The 24,755-nt window shown below is 42.8% G+C and overlaps 1 long non-coding RNA gene across 2 annotated transcripts in view; it reads right to left on the minus strand.

Annotated features, from left to right (window-relative positions):
- Positions 1 to 15,056: 15,056 nt before the first annotated feature.
- Positions 15,057 to 24,755, minus strand: part of LOC123582540 — a 46,493-nt gene continuing 36,794 nt past the window's right edge. For both annotated transcript variants that reach the window (XR_006704451.1, XR_006704450.1), the window contains 2 exons: positions 24,461 to 24,515; positions 15,057 to 15,262 (listed from right to left, as the gene is read on the minus strand). This is a non-coding gene — a long non-coding RNA (uncharacterized LOC123582540). The remainder of the gene's footprint in view (positions 15,263 to 24,460; positions 24,516 to 24,755) is intronic.

Consider the following 24,755-nt stretch of genomic DNA (forward strand, 5'->3'; position numbering starts at 1 on the left):
GACGGGTAATTGTGAGTCAATTTCTGTTGACCTGACAGTCTTAGCCTCAAGAGCTGGAATTATAATGCACAAAGGTCTCATAAAAGGACGATGGGTCCATCAACTAATAAAGTGGGATTTGGCCCACGTTGAGGACAATAGATTATACAAAGGAAGGAGAACACTTCAGAGAAGAGTTAACTCTCCCTTTCACTCTAAAATCTCTGCACCATGAAATTTCCAGGAGCTACACACAAGTAAAGGAAAAACCTAATTTCCCCCATGTATTAACAAGGACTAAAACTTAACTTTGAAAAATGTTAATACACAAAACATAAAAATATTTTAAACCATACTGAAATATAATGAAAGTACAAAACACTTTATATGTTTAAAGTGTAACATTTGGTAGGTTGTGTTATATGTATACACATGAAAAACATCACCACGATCAAGATGATGAATGGATCTGTTACCTCCAAATGTTTCCTGTTCCCCTTGGTAACCCCTTCTTTTTCCCTTCCTGTGTCTCCACTCTCTCCCCTTCTCCTTCCCTCGCACCCCTCTCATCCTGCCTCCCAAAAGAAACTGCCACTCCGTTTTCGAAAGTGGCCAGTCCATCTTTGATATCAACCAGCGGCGTATGAGAGATCTAACCGCTACGCATTCCCGCCAACACTTGCTATGATCAGTTTCAATTTTAGCCATTCTATTAGCGGGGTAGTAGTATCTCCCCGTGCTTGGAATTTGCGTTTATAGTCTCCATGTGCAAGATGGACCTTTATCACATCACGCCTTTGGTTGTAAGTGTGTTAGCAACAAATTGGCACATTTTAACACGTGACTAACGATGTTGAGCATCTTTTCACGTGTTTATGGGCCATCCATATATCTTCTTTGTGAGGTATCTTATCGGACTTTGGTCCATTTACTTTTATTGAGCTACTAATTTTTATATTGAATTTCAAAAGTTCTTTGTGTATTCTGGATACAGGTCCCTTATCAGATATGCTTTGCAAGTAATTTCTTCAGTCTGTGACTTGTTTTGTTTTTTTTTTTTTTTTTTTTTCCATTCCCTTAGCAGTATCATTTGAAGGGCAGATATTTTTAATTTTGGTAAAGCACAGCTTATCAATTTTTTTTCTTTTAGGACTTAGCCATTGTGTTGTCCTTTGGGAATCTTTGCCTAACTTTAGACCACAAACATTTTCACTTGTTTTCCTTTAGAAGTTTTGTAGTTTTAGGTTTTACATTCAAAATTATAATTAGTTTTTGTATTTTATTTTAATAATTAATCATTATATTTTTCATGCTATGGTAAATGTATTTCCTTTATAATCACTATCTCTGTTTGTTTGTTGCTTGTATATAGGAACAAAATTATATTCTATATATTGATCTTACACCCTACTACCTTGGTAAATTAACATTACTTCTCGTAGTTTTTAGAGATTCCATTGGATTTCCTACATATACAATCATACCTGTGAATAAAGTTACATTTCTTCTCTCCTAATGTGAGTACGGCACTCCTTTTGTGCTTGACTGCTGTGGCAAGAACGTGCAGTACAATGTCGATTAAAATTTGTGAGAACTAGGGGCGCCTGGGTGTCTCAGGCGGTTGAGCATCCGACTTTGGCTCAGGTCGTGATCTCCCGGTTAGTGAGTTCAAGTCCGCGCTGGGGTCTCAACTGTCAGCGTAGCCGCTTTGGATCCTCGGTCTCCCTCTCTCCCTGCCCCTCCCCCCCACACACCTGCTCGCTCTCTCTGAAAAATCAACACTTAAAAAAAAAAGACTGGATGTTGACGTTTTTCCAAAAGGCCTTATTTGTATGCAATGGAATGGTCATAGGGTTTTCCTTATTCACTAGGAAAACATAAGAATAACATCAATTAATGTTTTCCAATGCGAAAACCACCCGTTGGTAAAATGCACTGGCATAGTTCCCTGGGCCTGAAATGGTCTTCTGAGAACGCTTTAAACTAAACAGTATATTTCTTTGGTAGGTATAAAGCTATTTTTGAGTGATCACTGTTAGTTTATGACTTTCAAGACAGTTGGCCATTTTAGCTGTCAGATTTATTGTCTTGAAGTTTTTCATAATATTGTCTTCACATATTGTTAATATCTGTAGAATCTGCTCTATGTCACCAACATAATTCTTAATGTGGGTAATTCGTGTCTTGCTTTTTCCTGACCAGTTTGGTCAGAGATTTATCAATTTTATTAATCTTCCTGAAGAATTAATTTTATTTCATTGACTAATTTAGAAGTTTTGCTGTTTCCTATTTCATTAATTTCATTAACTTCATTAACTTTGATATCGATTATTTCCTTTATTCTTATTACCTTGGGTTTAATTGATGCATATTTTCTATTTTCGTAAGATTGAACCTGAAGACTTTGATTGAGACTTTACTTATTTTATAATAAAAGCATATAGGGCTTTAAATTTTCCTTAAGTACTGCCTTAGCAAAATCCTACAAATTCTGATATGGCATGTTTTATTTTAATTAAATTCAATTCAAAACACTAATGTCCCTTTTGCATTTTTTATTGACCTATGCATTTTTCAGAAGTATGTTACTTATTTCCCAACTATTTGGGAATATTCCACATATATCTCTATTATTTATTTATTTTAATTTAGTTCTGTTATGGTTAGAGAACATACACAACTTTAATCATGTGCAATTAATTAACGACTTGCTTTATGGCCAAGATTACAGTCACCATCTCCAATGAGTGCCATCAAGTGGCACTCAAGTGGGACTCCCCCACCTCAGAAACTACATCGGGTCATTTGGAGTGGGAATGACTGAATATATGAAAGGAGGGAAAAACTTGCTGGCTGGAGCCATGGAAACTTCTAGAATTCTTAGAAAAGAAATTTTAAAAGAAACATTTTCTATAAATCAGAACCCTTAAAACCATGATCACATGTCCATTAAGGAACACAAATCATAGATTTCAAAACACTATTTTGGTTCAATCCCAAACTCTTCAATTTTTTTTTTAAAGATTTTATTCTTAAGTAATCTCTACAGCCAACATGGGGCTCGATCTCACAACCCTGAGATCAAGAGCCACATGCTCTGCTGACTGAGCCAGTCAGGCACCCCTCAACTTCTTCAATTAAAGGTAGAATTGATTCAAATGTCTGGGCTACAGAGCCCCTCGACTGAACCTTGGAAGAAGACTGGGACAAATGGTAATCACCCAAATTTCTGCCATATTTTTGGTAGTTTTGCCTCTCGCCTTAAACCTTCCCACCACTGCTGGTGCTGGCCTCACTGGCCTTGACACCTGAGTGCCTAGCATCCATGGGCTGAGTCCATGAGCACATCCAACCTAATAAGGAATTCATTTTTGTTTGTTTGTTATATTTGACTGGCAATGGATATTCTATACATAACATAGAATAAGTTCTATAGCATAAGATAGTATAGTATGAGTTCTTCTAAAGAGTAAGATCTCTTTCAAAGAATAAAATGGAGTGCTTTGCGATGGAAAAGGTAATGCAAAGAATAATAATACCAAGGATAATAGCTTTATCCTGATTCAAAATACAATTGAAAAAAGGCATAAAAGCCAGTCTCCGAAAGCTGTCCTCATTCCAAGAATACATACCTCCTGGTCATTTAAAAAACGCACTGGGTCCTGTTAGAGGCACCTCAAGCACAGGCCACGCCCCCTCCCTGCTTCAGCCTATGCGTTAGGAATTCTGCAAATGAGTGCTCATGGTTCACGGGGGGTTCGATCACAGAAAACGAGTTGTTGATCTTTGGATGCCTGCAGGCCAGCAATCTGTGCTACAAGTTTATCCCTCCTAGGAAAAAAAAAAAATTTTAAAGGAAGGAAGGACGAGACAAGAGGATGGAACCAGTACAAGCATCTGTAACAAGCTAATTGGACCCTTGTGGGCCACCAGCAGGCACAAAATTAAAACAAACAAAGCCTCTCATTGTGCCCTTTCAGGGCTGCACCCACCCCCGGCCTATCAGCTTTACCCCTGCCTCCTCCCCTGGTCCCCACTTTTAAAGGACCTAATTATGGGTCTTTCTGAAGGATCACAAGCCAGTTTTCATCTAAAAAGAATAAGGTATTTTGCCTCCAAACTGGAGACACTGTTAGAAGTTGGTAATTAGTATGACTTGTTAATGGAGTCTGGCTGTGATTAAGCCGTGATTGAGTGTGAGTTTGGTGCCTGTCAGTGGCTAAGCCTGGGAGGACGAGAGATGTTTAATGAGACACCTGTTGTTGGGGGCCCACTGGGGTTCATTGCCGCTGATTGGCACTTGCATGCAGTGTTCTCCGGGTGGGGGCTGGGATAAGCCTGGCAGGTGGTTGGCATCACAGCAGAGCCCGCCGCTCCCTGTGAGTCAAGGCTGGCTGCGTTTCCTGAGCTGTCTGTCCAAGGCCACGGTCACATGTTGCCAACTCCCAGAGAGCACTGCACTTAGCCTGCAGGAGGAAGAGTCCCAGCTTCCCCGTGACCCCTGCTCTCCACCAAACACCAGGCTGGGCATCGGACATCCCTCCCCTCAGCTAGCCTCTGCTGATCCCCGCGTGTAGATGAGGAAGCTGAGGCAAGGGAGATTAAATAGTGCGCCCAAGTTCACATAGCCAGAGACATACGCACTGTCCCCAGAGACGGTGCCTCTCAAACTTCTGAAGAATCCCCGAGGAATGTGTTAAAATGCAGATTCTGATTAAGTCCAGTCTGCAGTGGGCCTGGAAAGATCACGTCCCTAAGAGCCTCCAGGCAGGGGGCACCTGAGTGGCTCAGTCGATTACACATCAGACTTCGGCTCAGGTAATCATCTCCCAGCTTGGGTTTGTGAGTTCGAGCCCCACATCAGGCTCTCTGCAATCAGCACAGAGCCCACTTCAGATCTTCTGCCCCCCACCCTCCGTCTGCCCTCCCTCACTCATGCTCTCTCTCTCTCTCTCTCTCTCAAAAATAAGCAAATATTAAAACAAAAAATAGCTTCTTTGGGGCACCTGGGTGGCTCAGTCGGCTAAGGGTCCGACTTCAGCTCAGGTCATGATCTCACGGCTGGTGAGTTCGAGCCCCTCGTCAGGCTCTGTGCTGACAGCTCAGAGCCTGGAGCCTGCTTCGGATTCTGTGTCTCCCTTTCTCTCTGCCCCACCCTCGCTCACGCTCTGTGTCTCTCTCTCTCTCCCTCAAAAATAAATAAACATTTAAAAATTTAAAAAAAAAAGAGCTTTCAGATGATACCTATACTTTGTAAGTCTACATATAGGATACTTCCTTGTGTTTGAGTTGAATAGAACCCACGCAAGATATATGCCTATGGTGCATTTCAGATTTATGAGTAAGATCTCATTGTATTTTTAAAGTTGATTTATTTATTTTGAGAGAGACTGAGACAGCGCAAGTGGGGAAGGAGCAGAGAGAGAGAAAGGGAGAGAGAATCCCAAGCAGGGTCCACACTGTCAGTGCAGAACCTGATGGGGGGCTCGAACCCACGAAACTGTGAGATTATGACCTGAGCTGAAACCAAGAGGCGAACGCTTAACTAAGTCACCCAGGTGCCCTGACCAGATTGTACTTTGTAAGGAAGAGAGAAGGGACGTGCATCGTACTGCTATACCTCATCTTTGCCCTCAAATAGAGCCTGATGCTAAAGATGTTTAGGAATTGTCTGCCTAAGCATGCGGTGGAGGAAGCACATAGACACAGCAAAGTAGCGGGGGGGGCCAGCCTGAAAAATCACAGGAGTCCCACACTCTACACGAACACATTGGCAGAACATTCCCAGGAGGGAATAAAAAGTCTCATCTCAGGGACACTGCCCTTTCAATCTGTTAGGGATCCAGCCGCAACCATCCACCCTTACACCTGACTCTGCCCCTGTCCAAATCCGCTTGACAAATACCAACCTTTCAAGATCAGCAACCAGGACCTCAGTAAACAAAACAAAACAAAACAGCCCTTTGTTTTTTCCTGACGGTTGTTTCAGGCTGAATGTTGAGTCAAAACACACACAGGAAGTCATAAAGACACCTGCAGCCACCTGCACGAAGTTAGACTCTCAGGTCCAGGGGGAGGGGCTCCAGGATTCCATCCGACCTTCCCAGAGACTCAGCCTACAATTCAGACCACGTTGTTTCAGACATCCTGCTGAAGATTTTCCGAGCTGGAAAAAAAAAAAAAAAGACCCACAGCCTCCAGCAAAAATCTGGGCTCACTTGGATAGTTTGTTGAGCATAAAAATACCTGAAGAACAAAACAATCTTGGATGCCTTCAGGTTCCAACACCAATATCAAAAACAGACAAAACTGCATGGGTGGGTAATTCACAATACAAAACACTTTGTCTTAAATTCCATAGATCATTGAGGGTAAAATGATTTTGTTCTGATTATCCAGACAACCATCTCATTTCTTGGTTCCCCTTGGCTGGGGGAGACCTGGCCTGAAGGACATACAATATTGTGTCAAGCATATTTTCCTTGTATTAAAATGATCAGGGTATTGATTTACGGTTCTAGAGAAGTAAAATATTTAGCTGATGTGGGCCAATTTTATTTCAAAATTGATAGAGAAATGTCATACTAACCACAATTTGATCTAGTGAAAGGTAAAACCCAATAAATAACTTATTTAAAAATTTTATATGTATTCTCTTTCTTTACATTTATATTTATGACATCAGAGTATGAGGCGTTATCAGGACATTCACATGTGTCGTTTCCAACAGAAAAGTATGCTTTAGACTTCTAGAAGGATATCAAAATTTCAGATCCACCTTTCGGTAGGGATTCAGTATGCTTTTTCGGTAAACACGGAGATAGGGGGCAGTCATCTGCCAGAAACTTACAGAGAGGCAGATATGGTGTCTGGCTTATGGGAATCTTTCTTTTTGAACTGTTAAAATTTTCAAGTACCAAAAGGTGCTACATCTCACAGATCCCATATGAAAAAGGAATATGCAAGATGCTTGAGGATGGAATGAATAAACAGCAGATCTGGAGACAGATGGGTTTGGGACAGAGGCCCAGTTCTGAAAAGTACTAGATGTATAGCCTTGGACCAGTGGCTTAACTTCTTTGAGCCTCAGTTTCTCCATTAGTAATTTGGAAGCAATCATATTATCTTGGAGTATTTTCATAATAATTAGACATAAGGTATGGAAAGTTCCCAGTATGTGGCAGATGCTGAATGAACCCCGAAGAGGGTTTATCATGATCACTATCCCATCAGCATTACACTGGTAAACATCCCCCAGCGGGAGCTGGGAGGGCATCCATTTAACCGTTTCACACCACAGAGGTAGACGAGAAAAACACCCATCCAAGTACCATCAGCTCTCACCCGGGACTATTGCCATAGCCTTCTAACTAACAGGTCTCCTTGACCCACTCTGGAACGCCCTCTCCCCTGGCATCTGTTGTGTACATGAAAGTCAACGTGAGCCTTTGGAAACGTTAAGTCATATCAGGTCACTCTGACTCAAATCAGATGGAGCGATAGCCACAGTCCTTCTGCTTGCCCAAAGCCCTACTTGATCGAGCCTCACGTCCCAGCACTCACCTGCCCGCTCACCCTGCCCAGTCTCCCTGAGCGCTCCATGGGCCCCAGCTCAGCTCCTGCTGTTCCCTACTGAGAATGTTCTCCTCCAGCTCTCCACCAGATTCACCCTACCACCCCATCAGTTTTCTATTCAAATCAGAGAGCCCTTCACAGATTAGCCTGTATAAATTTGCCTTCCCCCATGCCTCGTGGTGCTTCTCACCTCCTTACCTTGCTGTATATTCTCCATAGCACTGATCTGCTCTAACACGTCATAATTTGTTGTTCCTAAACATTAATATCTTACTCTCCTCCCTAAAGGTAAAGGCTGTATTTTTTTTGTCTTTGTTTGAGTTTTTTTGATAAATCCCAAGAGCCTAGAAACATTACCTGGTACGCCATAAGAAAGATGGTAAAAAATGGATACATAAATAAATAGGTGAATAAATGAATGAGTTCCTGACAAACAGTAGGCCATGCGTGACTGTTGAGAGACTGAATGGCATTGGTTCTTTTAATAAGACTTCCCTCTAAATAGGAATCAGCCTCTGTAGGGTACAGCGCTGTCTTTTGGCCTCAGCGTGTTTCCACGGGAAAGTATCAGAAAACATTCAGCCACCTGAACAACCAGTCTGCAAAATAAGAAAATCAACAATGGGAGGGGAAAAGAAGAAGAAGAGGAAGGAGAGGAAGGAGAGGAAGGAGAGGAAGGGGAAGAGGAAGAGGAAGGAGAAGAGGAAGAGGAAGGAGAAGGGGAAGAGGAAGGAGAAGGGGAAGGAGAAGGAGAAAATTCAGCCAGTGAGAAGAACTGAAGCCCAGAGAGGAAAACTAATCAGGGCAAGAGGAACTTGAACCTGGGGCCGGGTGTTGTTCAGGCCTAAGCTCACTATTGCCTTGTCCTTGCTGCCTCCTTCACTGGGCCTATCACCCTCTAAACACTCCTGGGCAGAGAGTAGGGCTGGAGGAGTCTTGGACATGTGACTGACTGAAGCAGGCCTCCTGTTTCTGTGTATGTCACAGATGTCCTTATGCATCCCACGGGGAGGAGCGAGGCCTTCTTTATTCCTTGAACAGAAGAGCACAAGGTAACAGCCCTGGAATAATTCCCAGGAAGAAAAGCCACCATGGGCTGGGCACCTGCTGCTTTCTGAGCACTGCTCAGTGAGCCTTGTGTGCAATGGTTCAACAGACCTTCTTGAGACTGACCAGGAGGATGACGTTCTGAACGTGCCAGGGACCCTCTGCTGGCGTTTACCCCATATGTAAATTCCTTCGGAAAAAACCATGAGTCCTAAGGGGGCAGAGTCCAGGGCATCCACATGAGAAGGAAAAGCTTCATAGAATCCCGGCCCAAATAGAGAGAAAGCCCCCCGCCCCACCTTGCCCTGTACCCCCTGACCTCTGGTAACCGGCCTCAGCCACTGGCAGAGTATATGATAACAGCAGGCCTTCTTGGAATCATCACAGAATGAGCTTGGAACCATGGCCAACGGGACCTGAACACATGCACAGAGGCAGGAGAGTCAGCGTACAAGCAGGAAAGGCCTGGCCACAGGCAGGTAACCTCAAGAACCACCAGAGGCCCCCACAAGGGGGTCAACCCAATGTGGGCAATGCAAGGGGCATTGCAAGTCGTGCAGATGAGCCCCAACCACAGGTGATGCTGTAGCCCTGCAGCTGACTCCTGGACAGCCTGCCCACCAGTGCACAGCATTGAATGTTCGGTGATGCAGGACCATATTTAACTTAACCGCGTTAGAATAAATTTCATCTCTAGTTCACATTCCAGAATGTGGGTTTAGTCATTCGCAACTGGTCCTTTTGTTTTCTTACTAAAGTTCCAAATTAAAGCAAAACAAAACAAAACAAAAACAAAAAACAAAAAAAAAGCTTCAGGGGGCACCTGGGGGGCTCAGTTGGTTGGGCATCTGACTCTTGATTTTGGCTCAGGTCATGACCTCGTGGTTGTGAGTTCAAGCCCCACGTTGGGCTCTGCGCTGACAGAGTGGAGCCTGCTTAGGATTCTGTCTCTCACCTTCTGCCCCTTTCCTGCTCTGCTCTCTTTCTCTCTCTCGCAAGAATAAATAAATAAACATTAAAAAAAATCCCATCAGGCTATCATTTTCAAGGGCTACATGGGACTAGCAGATATCTACTGTTTTTATAATTAATACTCCAGTGCATCGTCCAGAATTGGTAAAACCAAGGACTTTCAGGATGTGGCCTCAAGGAGGCTTACGTATGTCAAGGTGTATACACGTTACATTATAGCACAATGCGATGTACTATATGTTGTCTAATTCAACCCTGAGTGTTAGGCATATTACCTCCATTTTTATAGATCAGGAAAATTAGGGAAAATAAGTGCTTTTGTTAGCTGGCTAGGGCTGCTGTAATAACCACAGACGGGTGGCTTAAACAACAGAAATGTGTTTTCTTACGGTTCTTATGGTTCTAGAGGCCAAAAGTCCAAGATTGGGGTGTTGGCCAATTTGGTTTCTTCTGAGGCCTCTCTCTTTGGCTTGCACATGGCCGCCTTCTCTCTGTGTCTTCACACGGTCTTCCCCCTGTGTGCACCCCCTGGTGTCTCTTCCTCTGACACCAGTCAGATTGGGTTATGGCCCAACCTAAAGGCCTCGTTTTAAGTTAATCACATCTTTAAAAGCCTAGCTGCAAATACAGTCACATTCTGAGGTACTGAGGGCTAGGCCTTCAGCATATGAATTTGTGAGGGGACACAATTCAGACCACACCAGGGGCCATATACTCCCGTTTGCCTGGAGTAGCCAGTGTGAGCTCATTGCCCCAAGGTAATTATTACATAGCACCTTTTCACGGTCAAAAATCATCCCCGTTTGAATGATCAATCCCACACTCCTGCAACTGTGACAGCAGAACTCATAAAACATCTCAAGAACGACAGATGGAGTTTCAGCTTTACTCACCAAATCTGCCTGTCCCCTCTTGCTTCTCAAATACTTCCTTTGTACAAATATGGGGTGCCCCTGAGGGGAATTATGCTTACCTCGCACTTTTCAGGATCTAGGTAAAGAAATCAGGAGATGCACAGTGACCTGGTAGGCAACAGTTGGCCACACAGTACGACATGGCTTCTCCCCAGTTTCAAAAGGGAGTATAGCTTCTTTGGATGAACATGGGCATATGGGTCTTCTCCTGTCCCTCTCTCCTCACTTGAGTTTTGGCTGAGCATGTTTTGCTACTGTTCCTTTGTTCCAAAATTAAGAACATTCTTTTATTCCATAATGAAGAAGAAAGCCATGTGCGTGTGTCCAGGAGAACGCCATTGGAGGACCTGAGAGATCTTGGTGGGTGTTCCAGCCGGAGCCTTGTGCCAGGCTTCTGCTGTTATTTATCTCTCCCCCTACCCCACATACACACACACACACACACACACACACACACACACACACACACACAAAGGCCCAGCAGCATATGGTGCTTCCCTCACCTCTTCAGCATCTTCCATATCACATGCAGCAAGACTTTCTCTCCTGGGGTGTGCGTGCTGGGCCCCTCACTGGGACTGCGACTGTATCGTCTGACAGACAACAGGCTGCATATTGCTGGGCTCTGCCACTGCTGGGAGCCGCTTACTTAGTCTTTTAACAGTTCACTCATCGGGGAAGGTAAGATGGCACCCCGAGACTGTTAGCGTGAGGGATTTTGTCTGGGGAAGGAAGGCAAGACAACTCTGGGAAAGTCTAAACTGATTGTTTGACCTTTCTGCTCCAGTTTATCACTCCAAAAATGAAAATTATAACAATAGCTTCCGTATAGTGTTTGCCATGTGGTAGGCTTCGTGCCAAGATCTTTCAAACCAAATTTTCATTGAACCATAAAAACCCATGAGGCTTCTGACAGTGAGTGAGCAGCAAATCTGACCTCGGGTCTACCTGTCCCTCTATAGTTCTTGCTGCCATAGTACCTCTTCAGATCTTTTTTGCAATCATTGGTAGGGCAAGCTTCCTGAAATGCATTAATAGCATCACTTTAGCTTTAAAAAAAGTGACTCATTCATATCTGTAGTAAAGCACCCCAAAGTCTTTCCAAAGAACCTTTTGTCCACAAAATATTATTAAATCCCTGCCTTCTAGTCTTGACCCCGTCCCCAAAGAGGGTTAGTGGCCTCTTGTGTTAGAAAGGGTAATTTGCTCTGTTTCATTATTGCAGAACATCTCCAAGCCTGAAGTATGTTACTATTCATCATGAATCTCCACTAAGGAGAGACAGCATGTGGTGTTTCCCAGCTTAGATACCTCATGGAACCCATTGCCTTCCTGAGACCCTCAGGGGCCTGGTCACCTGGACAACATCCTCCTGGAAATGCTGGCCTCTTAAAATGCCTCAAGTTTCCATATAGACCCCTCAGCCCTGCTTAATCATGTCCCTGCATTATTATTTGGCAGGAACATTTTCTCTTCTAATAGGTAGTAGGTAATCTTCTACCCACACTATAATTTGCCTCAAACCCAAGCCTAAACTCAAGTTATTTCTTCCTATCTACCATGCTGCCATCTGCCTGTCCCTACTTTGAGGTCTCAGCTAAACCCTATGCACCTCCTCCTTACCTTGTCTGTAATTCATTCTAGCTACCCAATTAGTACCTGGCCCATGCCCTTAATTGTGTGCAAAGCACAAATTCACACTAAGTCCGCTCAGTGTCAAATATTCGTTTGTAATGCTAAAACTGTTCTGTCCTTGGTAGTCTTACTTCATTGGCTAGATTGTAAACCCCATGTGGTGCTTTACTTAAACCAGCAGCATCTCCCACTGAACTGGGACCATGACTCTCCAGTCCAGCCACAACCCTCCTTTTCATTCTGGCTTTCCTGTAGGATAACCAATTTGTCCCAGCTTTCCCGGGACTTTGCTGGTTTTGGCACTGAAACCTCAAGCCCCAGGAACCTGCTCACTTACCAGGCCAACCAAGACAGCTGGTCACCCTACCTACCTTCCCTGGCGTGTGTTAAGGTTTTGCATCCTAAATCTTCATGCTCTGCCTGGAATGTTCTCATCCCATGGTTGGTCTTTCAAGGCCAGGTTCAAACGGTTTTCCCTCATCAGACATTCCCTTATAGCATTCCTCATCGTATGCCTCTCTCCTGAGGGGTCTTAGCTAGATCTTAGCTAATCACCCACTGACTCATGGGTCAGCTCTCCATACAGCTGTGTCCCCTCTGGGTGATCTCAAGAACAGGGCGCTGTCCTGCATCCCCAAGCCTCCCTACTAGTTCAGCATAATTGTTTACCCCAAAGGTTCATCAAATGAGTGGACAATCAGGTTTTGCTGATAGATTGATCGGTTCTGATCCAGGGCAGGCCCAATCTAGGGCAGGCTGAAGTCCCGGCAGGTGTACCAGAGAGAATCCGGAACTGACGGCACTCATTCCACTGCAGCTAAAAATCACAGGAAATAATGCCCAAATCTTCAAACCAGCGAAGAACCGGAGCTCCTCTGTGCGATGCATGGGACTGTCTGTAACTCATTAGTTGTACATTCGCTTCTTTCTAAAGACAGACCCCCAGGCTCCGCTGATATATGCAGGTAGGAGTTGACTTCCGTGCTGTATGCCTCCCAGGAACGGGAGCACTCTCCCGCAACGCTGCTAGGTCATGCGGAACAGTTATCATTACAGATCTTGCTGGGGAAATTGTAGAGGCCATCTTTTTTTTGTTTTTTTTTAAATGAATATAAAGTTGAAAAGGAATTTTGACAAGTCGGATTCACCAAAGCCAAAGTAGGCCACCCTGACTTGAGCTGTCAATAAGGTGTTAGGGAAGCCACTGAGAGATTAACACCCTTTCACGGTGACCCAGCTGTTCTCTTGAAGGTGATAACATGCAATCAGACACAGGATGATGAACAAAAGCAAGTGGGGGCTAGGATGGGGAGTTTTCCTATCTAAGGGTCCAGGAGAGCTCCTGCTTATTTTTCCAAAAAATGACCATGTTTATTTTTCTTAATCTAAGTAGTATTATTTTCCAACCTGCATCAACTACAAGAAAGGAAAGATTTCACTGAGTATTTTTCCTCCTATTGTATTGCAGTACGTTGATTTTCAGGAAGCTACTATATAAAGAGAAGCTCTCCATATACAGAGAAAACCTCTCTCTCTCTCTCTCTCTCTAGATATTTTTAATCGATTTTTCTTATGCCATTTATATTTCATTATATTATTTATTATGTAAAGTGTGTGTGTGTGTGTGTGTGTGTGTATAAGCAGAGAGGCAAAGACCAATACCCGTCCAAATACAACCTGTCCCATTACCAGGTCGGCCGTGCACCATGTTGGGAAAAGTCACAGTAATCCTCAGACCCACCTTCCTCATCTAAAGTCAGGATTCCTCGGAGGTCATAGGTGAATTGAACTCAAGTCAAATGCTCAGTGGTCTGGCCTCTCACAGCTCAGCTACCGGCGCATCAAGAGGAAGCCCTTGTGTTTCCAGGATCCCACTGTACTTCTTGGTGAAAGGGAAGTACAACAAGTACAATACACCCACATGTTGCTTTTAGAGTTTGCCTGAAAATCGAGCCCGGGGTAGGGGCGTCGACTTTCCAAATGGTTGGCAGCTCCACGCGCTACAGAATCCAGTATCTGTGTGCCTTCCATTTTCAACATCTCTTATCAAAATTCTTTTTTTTTATTATTATTATTATATCTTTTTTTTTTCAACGTTTATTTATTTTTGGGACAGAGAGAGACAGAGCATGAACGGGGGAGGGGCAGAGAGAGAGGGAGACACAGAATCGGAAACAGGCTCCAAGCTCTGAGCCATCAGCCCAGAGCCTGACGCGGGGCTCGAACTCACGGACCGCGAGATCGTGACCTGGCTGAAGTCGGACGCTTAACCGACTGCGCCACCCAGGCGCCCCTCAAAATTCTTTAAAGAGAGTGAAGGCTCCACGTGTCATGTAGTATTGCCAGTTAGCAGAATTCCTCTGCTCACACATCTGGCCTCCTTGGATGCAGCAATTTACCCCAGTCCCATCCCCATTAAATGGTAGAGAGCTCATTTGGACATTCTGAAGACGTAAAGATAGTTTTCTGTGGTCCGAAATGACTGTCCTGTGTGGGCAATTTGAAGCTTTTTTTTTTTTTTTTCACTTACAGACAAGTGACAAAGAACAGGAAAGATACTGGAAAATTAAAAAGCAATTTTTAAAAAGGCAAAGAAAAAAAGCAGCACCAGTCTGTCTTCTGAACCTTCATTCATGTTCTTCTTATAGCTCTTATTATCTATTGTTTTTGTGTTTTTTTGTTTTTTTAAGCGGGCTTTGAGCCCAGTGTGGGGCTTGAACTCATGACCCTGAGATCAAGACTTGAGCTGAGATCAAGAGTCAGATACTTCACCCACTGAGCCTTCCTTTAGGCAAAGCTAAGAACTCTGTTCTGGAGCTCCAAAAATATTGGAGCCATGCTCTGGTAAAGTAATCATTAGCTAGCATGAATAATTTTAAAATAAAGGGGAAATAAATAAAAGCAAATTAGATTTTCCTTTTTTAAAAGCAGGAGGAAGAGTGTAGAACAATGCTTTAATAAACAGGCAGTCAAGAATGTTCTTGGACTCCAGCGTCTGGATTTGCCCTAGAGTAGCTCTGTGAATAGAAGCAATTCAGGCCATCTCCTGGAGACTCAATTTCCACACCAGTAAGTACACAATGTAGTTAGTTAGACCAGCTGAATTTCAGGTTCCCTTACAGTCCTGACAGTCCATCAGTCTACAAGGAAAAAAAAATTCTTATTTAAGAATCAATTAATTAAGATTCATTACGATATTATTTTCTCTTAAAGACATCCAGTCTTAGAATGATAGCTTTAAGTTTTTAAATACAAAACTAATAAATGTTCATTACAGAAAAAAAGAAAATAATGTCAACCTCCCTCACTCCCCACCCCCAAATATTCCTAAAACCCTAGTATCCAGAAATAACCATTCTCAACATTATAGTGTTTACCTTTCAGGATATTTCCTGAGCTAAAACATAAGTGCACATCTACTGACATGTATAAATGAGATACTGCGCTCATATCACATAGCTGAAGGATATAATCATTGGCTTACGTTTTCTAGAGACCAGGTTGGCCTTACATACCAAAAGTTTTATAGATGTGTTCTTTGATTTAACAATTACACTGCTAACAAATGTATATTAAAAGGTTATTCGTGATAGCATTGTTTAGCGTCAGTTCTTAAAAATGGAAACGAACCAAATGTCCTAAAGTCAGGATTCTGTTAGATAAATTGTACGGTGCATCCACACCGTGGAGTACAATGCAGCCTTTAATAATGATACCCAGATGAACAGATCGAAGGATATGAAAAACAACATAGGACCATTTCCTCTGACAACCACAGGTAAGGGAGCTCACGGAAACGCTTTCTTAAAGCCCCAGGGAAGCTGCCAGGATGGCACAGCCCTGATCTGGGCTGCTGACAACAATTCCAGGCTCCCCATATGCTCTGCAGCTCCCAGAAATGGCAGACTAACATTTCCCTCCTGCTGGCACTTGTGGGCTTTGCCACAACTGTCACTGTTCCTGTCCTCATTCTCCGCTCTATCTCCCAAAGCCCTTGCCCGCTCTTAGCCAAGGCCAGAGAGACTGGCCTCTTGAAGAGTGTCAAGAGACACTCTTGAAGCTAAAAGAAAGAAAGAAAGAAGAAAGAAAGAAAGAAAGAAAGAAAGAAAGAAAGAAAGAAAGAAAGAAAAAGAAAAAGAAAGAAAGAAAAGAAAAACCTGCTGGGTGGTCCTCTTAGACTTCACAGTGACAGGAGCCTTTCTTCCTCTGGAGCTGGGCAGGGGATGAAGGCGGCCGCAGGGGCAGGAAGCAGAGGGGGCTGGAAGAGGCAGGGGAGTGTGTGGAGACACTCAGCAGAGAGAAAGAGGGTCCCAGAGGAAAATGAAATCAAGAGACCAGGCTCTGGGACTACAGCAGGAAATGGGAAGCCGTGTTCTTTAAATAAGCATTCAGACCATGAAAGGAAGGAAGACACTGTTGTGCTTTCTTTCTTTGGTAATGTGGCCAATCAAGGAAGGAAGGAAATTCAAGGTATAGTCAGCCAGGTTCTGAGCTTTTTCCTGGTCCCTGGGAAGGAAAAGCTTTCCTTCTGTTATCTACTCCCCTTCCCTTTCTTCTCTACCATCCCACTCGGATTCCCCTGACCCACGGGTACACTTTCCCATCTCTGCTGTCAGAGTCCAGCTAAATGTCCCGATGGTTGGGCTGGTGCTAACAAGACAGGGCCCTAGATGGGAGAAAGGTGGCTGGTCCGCCTGTGCAGGGTGGGGTGCGTGTGATGGTTCACCTCCTCCTCCTCTACTCTGCCACGTGTTGGTCCCCCAATGGGGCGACTGCAGACTAAGAGAGTCTGGAAGTCCCCTACAGTGACTTCCGCATCCTCTCCTGGCCACCCCAGTCATTGGGGTTTGGCTATACCCAACTCCTACTGGGCACTGTCTAGCTTTCCTTTTTACCTTAATTTCCCTTAATTTCCTTTAGTTCCTAATGCCATTAATGCCAAGTATACTTATCAAACTTGGATTGTCAACAACCCCCCTTTCGCTCTATGATTTGGAATAGTACCCAAGGATCAGTTAAACTAATCCAACTCCCTCTCTAAAACGAAGCTTTTTTTTCCTCAACATCTCTACATTTTCCACCTCCCTCCTTTCCTGTTAGTGTGCAATGATGAACTATTAATTAATTTACATTTTTAACTAACAGACCGGTAAATCTGAGATGCAACGATAAACAATTAAAAGTCTGCCCCAGCATCCACCTCGGCTGTCTGGCGGTGCCTGCTGCCTCAAAACTCTTGCATTTTTGTGTCCCCAACCACCATGAGGCCATTGGTAGATATAGCTTTTGTCAGCCTGATGCTATTGTGTTGTCCCCTGACTTCCAAGAATCCTGAATTTCTTAACGAGAAGGAATAAAACGTACAAGGAAAGTCCTAGGGTGACACAAAACTAATGGAGACTGTAGAGCACCACATTCCCCAATGGAAGAGGAATCCAATGAGTCAACAACACAGCTTCACAGTAAAGGGAATTCAATTGCCTAAGAACCTGCTATGTGCCAAATACTATGCTAGATGCTTCATGCCCACCAGGAGCCATTATCTCTTCAGGTGCTGAAGACACAATCCCTGTCCTCAAAATAAACATGTGTAGACAAAGCAGGCACATGATAACTGGCTTATAGACACTTGTAAGCAACATCTTAACACAGGGAACTCCAAAGGCAGTCAGACTAGATAAGCATGCGTTTATGATACTAAAAATAATTTGTATTTATTTGGTGCTTAACAAAAGCCAGGCTCTTCATCATCTTCATCATCAGAGAGATGTTGAATGATGTAGGTATTAAATTAAATTACCTTTAAAGTCAGCGATCTATTGGTATATATAATGGCAACGAATTGACCTGAGTAAGAATTAAATCTTATTTTGTGAATATGTGAAGTGAAGTTTATTAAAACCCAACAATAATTAGTCATATTGGCTTAAAAGCTGCTAATTCTGGAACACAATTAATACTCAGTAATATTTTAATGGTAATTGATATTTAAACCACAACACGAATTATGACTAGTGTTCACTGTGACAATTAGTCATTTTTGAGCACTGTCCTAAGTACATCCTAGAAAGCAGCTCATTTATTACTCCTATTAACCTATGTGAGAGATTTTATTATGGATCTCATTTTACAGATTTGGAAACTGAGGCACAGAACAGTGAAGTGATCTGTGCCTGGTTTTAAATATGGTGGGGATAGAAGTGAGACTGAAACCAGGTTCTCCTTGGCTCTGAACCCACAGTGTCCTAACCCACGACCACACCAACTAGATTCAGCTACTAGTTTGTTGGCTTGTTCTTTAAAGTGGGCTCCATGCCCAACGTGGGGTTTGAACTCATGACCCTGAGATCAAGAGTCACATACTCTACTGACTGAGGCAGCCAGGCACCCTAGATTCAGTTACTAGTTTTAATAGTAAAGAAATTACAACTTAGGGGCACCCGGATGGCTCAGATGGTTAAGCATCTGACTCTTGATTTTGGCTCAGGTCATGATCTCATCATGGTTCGTGGATTCGAGCCCTGCGTTAGGCTCCATGCTGACACTGCAAGCCTGCTTTGGATTCTCTCTCTCTCCCTCTCTCTCTCTCCTTATCCCACTGGTTCCCTCTCTCTCGCTCTCGCTCTTGCTCTCGCTTTCAGTCTCTCAAAATAAATAAATAAACTTAAAAAAATAAAAAAGAAATCACAATTTAAAGAAACCTCTAGGGTATGTTCCACTATAATATAATAGGTAAAATCTAGTTGAAAACCAACCACATCAGGGCTCCTGGGTGACTCAGTTGGTTGAACGTCTGACTTCAGCTCAGGTCATGATCTCACACTTTGTGGGTTTGAGCCCCCACATTGGACTCTCTGCTGTTAGCATAGAGCTCACTTTGGACCCTCTGTGTCCCCCTCACTGTCCCTCCCCCAACTTACACTCTCTGTCTTTCTTAAAGTAAATAAATAAACTTAAAAAGAAGAAAAGAAAACCAACCACATCCTTTTTTCTTTCTTTTTTTTTTTTTTTTTTTTTTTTTTTTTTTTTTTTTTTGTATATTTCTGACAAGTTAACTGTTCCATTTCCAGAGGGTTTCTCTATAGGAGTGGTCATCACTACTAAAATCCTTTTTATCTGAAAACTCTTAGCCTGGCTTTCAATCACCCAAGATGACTTTTTAAAAGAGGGTGTTGCCTCTTGTACCAACCGTTCTTTCTTTGCAGTCCCGACACCTGCAAAAGCCAAAATTGTTTTTCCCCTGCTGCTTCTTGCTTGTGGGATGCGGGCTCTGGGGCCTGACATGACTCACAATAGGCCACGGGGACCCTTGCAAGATCAGCTCATGGTGCTTCCTGAAGAAGCTCTTTGGACACCCAGGCCTGAGGGGCTCCTGGGGAGGCCTCCCGACTGCCTGATGAAGACATCATAGACCAGAGGGAGCATTTAAACACCGCTGGCTGCTTTGCATCCCTCAGAATGGAAAACGCTCTGTTCTGCCGGGTACCTTGCAATGGAAGGACCAGAATCTGACTCCTTCTCCAACTGCCAGCGACTTAATGCGTTGCTCTCTCTTATCAGGAGTTGAAAAACGCTTTGCATGATCAAAATATTTTAAGGTCTCCCAATTTTTCTTCTGAAAATTGCCACTGATTCTGCCTAGGGTTAGTTTCTCCAGTATTTGATTACCTTCCCCTCTCTCTTGTGGGTTTTCACTGCGTGTTGATGGGTACTTTGAACTTGCTGAGTGTTACAAGTGGGGGCTGAGCTTCTATTATGCATTAGGTGAGGTAACTTCAAGGCCATGAAGCTAAAAGGATTCTAAGATGTGGCTGGAGGAATTTCTGTCAAATATAGTACTGAATTTTTTCCCACCAAATTCCTCACTGGAAAGATGAACGCGTTAGAGCACAAGGCTTATAATCTACATCTCCACTTAAATAATTTTATGCTTCAGGGCACGTGGGTGGCTCTGTCGATAAAGCATCCATCTCATGATTTCTGCTCCGGTCATGATCTCACAGGTCATGAGATCGAGCCCCGCATCAGGCTCTGCGCTGACAGCACAGAGCCTACTTGGGATTCTCTCTCTCTCCCTCTGTCTCTCTGTCCCTCCCCTGCTCTCTCTCTCTCTCTCTCTCATTTTCTCTCAAAATAAATGAATAAATATTTAAATGATAATAAGAATAATATCATGCTTGAATCGATTTTTAAAACCCATAAATCTGCATCCTATTGTAAGATTCTGATGAGGACTGATGTCTTGACTACAGCTGCTGAAGGTTCAAGAGAAGCTTCCCTAGGAAAACCAGATTGGGTTTGTAAATGAAAAAAGAAAAAAAAATACAAGCGCTCGTTCTTAAACTCTAGCTACACTGAAGACGAATGTGTGAATTACCAAAATGGTCCCGATTCAAGAAGAGGCTCCCTGTAGCTGACCCCACTCATATGTAAAGCCAAAACCCACAGCAAGTTAGCCTTGAGTCAAAATAAAACTTTGCTCCATCAAACAATGAGAAAAGATCTTGGAAACAAAAGTCCTTTCAGTCTTGTATCATCTAATGGATAGCAACAATTCTCGTCCTCACCAATATCGATACTTCCTCGAAGTTCAACACCACCAATTACATTTCCTGGACATTTGTGTGGCTCTCGCAAGACACAAGTCACCTTCCACATTCCCACATTTCAACTCATCCTAGTAATTTTGTTCAGAAATTTTCAATGCATTTCCACTGAGACTCCCATCTCCAGGTAACTGTTACTACACACAGACTGGGTTAGAAAGCCAAGGTGTTTTTATCCTCCCATGGCAGAGTCACCAAGTTTTCTAAACAGCACTCATGATTTTCTACTTGATATCCGTTGTTTGTGTATACTTCTTGCTACCTGAACCACAAGCTTCATGAGAAGAGGAACCGTCTCTTCTTCAAAGATTGCATCCTATCACCTACGGCACTTTGCACACGATAGTTACACAATAAATATACATTGAAGGACCCAGAAATTCCCCTTCTAGGAATGCATCCTACAGATGTGTTGGGAGAAATGCAAAAACAGATATTCCTTGTAGCATTGCCTTCCACGATAAAAATCGAGATCTACATAAAATGCCCATCAACAGAGGAATGGTAAGATAACCTTCCATAGCATACAAACTATGGATTGCTACATAGATAAAAATATACATAACATGTACACATGCACTGATAACAGGAGAAAATTAACTATGATATGATAAAGCGTGCATGGCATTATTATGTGAGAAAAGTTAAAAAAGAAGAGTTGCAGAAAACATGTATAGTATGCTCCCATTTTTAATACGTGCATATATATATTATGTACTATAACATTTTTATGCATCAAAAAAATGTCTGAAAGGATATACAGTGTGCTCTCATAAGGAACATTTCTGGGAAGTGGATGTGGTGGAGGAAAGGAGAATTTTGCTCCTTTATGTAAATTTTGAGGCTGCTGGTGCTCTGTGCACTATGTATATCTTTACAATAAAAGCTTGAGGAAAATAAGTATTATCTAAATGAATGAGTGAATGAATGAAAATTGAATGAATAACATCCACATAATCAAGTAGCTAATTCTGAATACCTATGGTGGTTATGAGGACAAGTTGATGAAATCAGTCCTCTGCTAGGGATGGAAACATGACAGGATCAGACAGGTATTTACTGAAAGGCAACATAACACCATGCAAATTATCCCACCCTAGGAGTCTGTAAATTCCTGGATCATCTGCTTACCTACCGAGCTGTGGGACTATATAGCTTCCCTAGATCTTAGTTTTCTGATTTACGAAATAAGGTTGAGCTGATTTACAAAATAAGGTTTATAAAAAAGAGTTCCAAAACTCCTTTGAATTCTAAATTTCTTACCCCTTTCTTGAAGGGAGAGAGAGAAATGATGGGGGTCATCAAATGGCCAAAGGATTCAAGATGGTAGGTGCTCTGCTAGAAGAAGACAGGCAGTTAACAGAAACTGACATTGAAAAAAAGAAGTACTTAGGAGGTTAACATTCATTTTATACTTTACTTCATGATATAAATTTATGCTTTCATCTGCATTCAACCCTACATAACATCCTATAAGACAAGGGAACACTGTTTACAGCATGACATTTCAAATATCCAGATGATGGTCCATTTGGAATAGATTACAACTCTGCTTTCTGTCATCAAACATTCTTGGACCCATATTGCATCCATATGTAGCCAAGAACCATTTGTTGGTCCAGTTTTCTTTCATTTGGGGGAAAAGGGGGAAAATGGAGAAAAAGTTTAACCCAGAAGTCTTTCTTAATATGCTCTTTCTTCTAACTTTTCTAGATTAGAAACTTTTCTACATAATGGTTGATGAGCAAATAACGTCCATTAATAACGTGATAGCGGAAGGGAACCTGAATCTCATCAACATGAAAGGTAACCTCCTGCCTCAGAAACCATATTGATCCATGAATTTTATGCCAAATATGTTGCAAATATCAGACCAAGAGGGTTACTCAGATATAATCTAATGAGAAGAGCTTCTTTTCTATTTTCCAATTCCTTGGTTTAAAAAAAAAAAAAAAGCTAACTTCTTTTTATCATGACATCTTATTAAATGCAAAAGGAGCCAATGGTTTGCATTGTCCCCAGTGATATTATATACAGTTCTTTTTATGTTTTCTGACAGAGGATCTTAATTAGACCTTAGAAAGGACAAGTTCATTTTTTTAGCCAACTTTGAAAGACGATCTTACCCACCTAATTCTAGTTGAAAATCAATACATACCATTCTGCCTTTAGCAGTTCCCAGAATGATATCTACACTGTCTTACCTCCCAGAGACCTGCATCTAGTTTTCGTTACCCAGATATTTCTTTGTTCCTTTAAGAGCTACAAAGAAACATCCAGTCTGACTGCATTGAGAACAATGGAAAATAAAAAGTTTCAGAGTCGGAAGAAAGGTGGAAAGCATTGCCCTCCTTGAAGTGGGAAGACTGAGAATTTCAGCCTCGGTTGCCAGAGAGGGTGATGAAATCAGGGCTGGAAAAATAAAATGGCCATGAGAGTTCTCTGATCGGCACTTGCCTCCCACAGACTCTGTCTCCTTCTGCCTGTCTGCTATTCCTTCCAAGTGCTTTCCTACCTCCTGACAGTTGACCGGGCACCCCGTCTTCCCAACTGCAGGACCTCAAACCAGACCAGTCTTCCTCATTTGGGCAGTGTCCAGCAATGGGATCTGTTCTCCCAATCCTGTCCACACATGCCTAGCCTGTGTAGACCCTACTAATCTGTAGCTACTAAAACAGTTAAATGGTTAAAGTAAGCTACAGTGTAAATATTGTTACAGTGGCTTCTGAAAATAAAGTCTTAGATCCAAGACAACCCTTCCCAGGTCCTGTCTGACAATCTTACATTTGTTCCCTCTAAACCCAGGTGCAACCTTACAAATCTAAATACAGGATTCCAAGTAACCCCTTCTTTCGGATGGAAACTATTGGCCATCATTGCTTGACCCTCTAAAAGCAAACACTACAATTGCTTAGATAAGCATGGATAGCTGCCAAAGAAGGTGGGTAAGATTAGTACCTTGTCATAGGTAAGGCGGACCTTTCAATAAATCCATATGATGACACCACCCCAGTTACCTATGAAACTGGCCCTACTTTAAATACACCCCGGGGTGCCTGGGTGGCTCAGTCGGTTAAGCGGCTGACTTCTGCTCCAGACGTGATCTCAGGGTTATGAGTTCGAATCCTACATCGGGCTCTGTGCTGACAACTCAGAGCCTGAAGCCTGTTTCAGGTTCTGTGTGTGTGTGTGTGTCTCTCTCTGTCCCTACCCTGCTCTCTCACTCTCTGTCTCTTAAAAAAATGAATAAATAGGGGCGCCTGGGTGGCTCAGTCGGTTAAGCGTCCGACTTCAGCTCAGGTCACGATCTCACAGTCCGTGAGTTCGAGCCCCGCGTCAGGCTCTGGGCTGATGGCTCAGAGCCTGGAGGCTGCTTCCAGTTCTGTGTCTCCCTCTCTCTCTGCCCCTCCCCTGTTCATGCTCTGTCTCTCTCTGTCTCAAAAATAAATAAATGTTAAAAAAAATGAATAAATATAAAAAAAATTTTTTGAATATAGCCCTTCTGATTCAGTACTGTAAGGACAGGAGTACCTCTAGTCCATCTGTAGTATTCTCTGTGACAATAAAGCCAACTTCTTCCATCCTTGACTGCTTAATGATTTAAGTCTTAAGCCTTCAAGTCAACAAATTCTTTGCCAAACATTTAAATTTGGTGAAAAAAAAACATAAGTCACCGCTGTTCTTGTCTAATGCATTTCTATTTCACCCAGTTCTGAACTTGTAAGCACTTACCCAAGGGTATGGCAAAAGCATGCAATGTTCACTCATAATGCAAAACAGCCCACACCTAAAAAAGTCAGCAAATTTTATTAGTCAGCTTGAATTTGGGGAAGCCTTTCTGCCATTGTATAATCCCATTTGATCTCCAGATTATTGTACTGAATTAATGCATTTGTTACACATGTATTAAGGACCCACCATATACAAAGTAGCCATCTGAATCAATGACATATGTGATAGCTTCATTGTCCAACTTTGAAAACACAAGACAATTGCTTGGCATTAATACGGAAGCATCATTTCTCTT

This window comes from Leopardus geoffroyi, chromosome B3 (assembly GCF_018350155.1).
Source record: "Leopardus geoffroyi isolate Oge1 chromosome B3, O.geoffroyi_Oge1_pat1.0, whole genome shotgun sequence".
In the NCBI taxonomy this organism is placed as follows: domain Eukaryota; kingdom Metazoa; phylum Chordata; class Mammalia; order Carnivora; family Felidae; genus Leopardus; species Leopardus geoffroyi.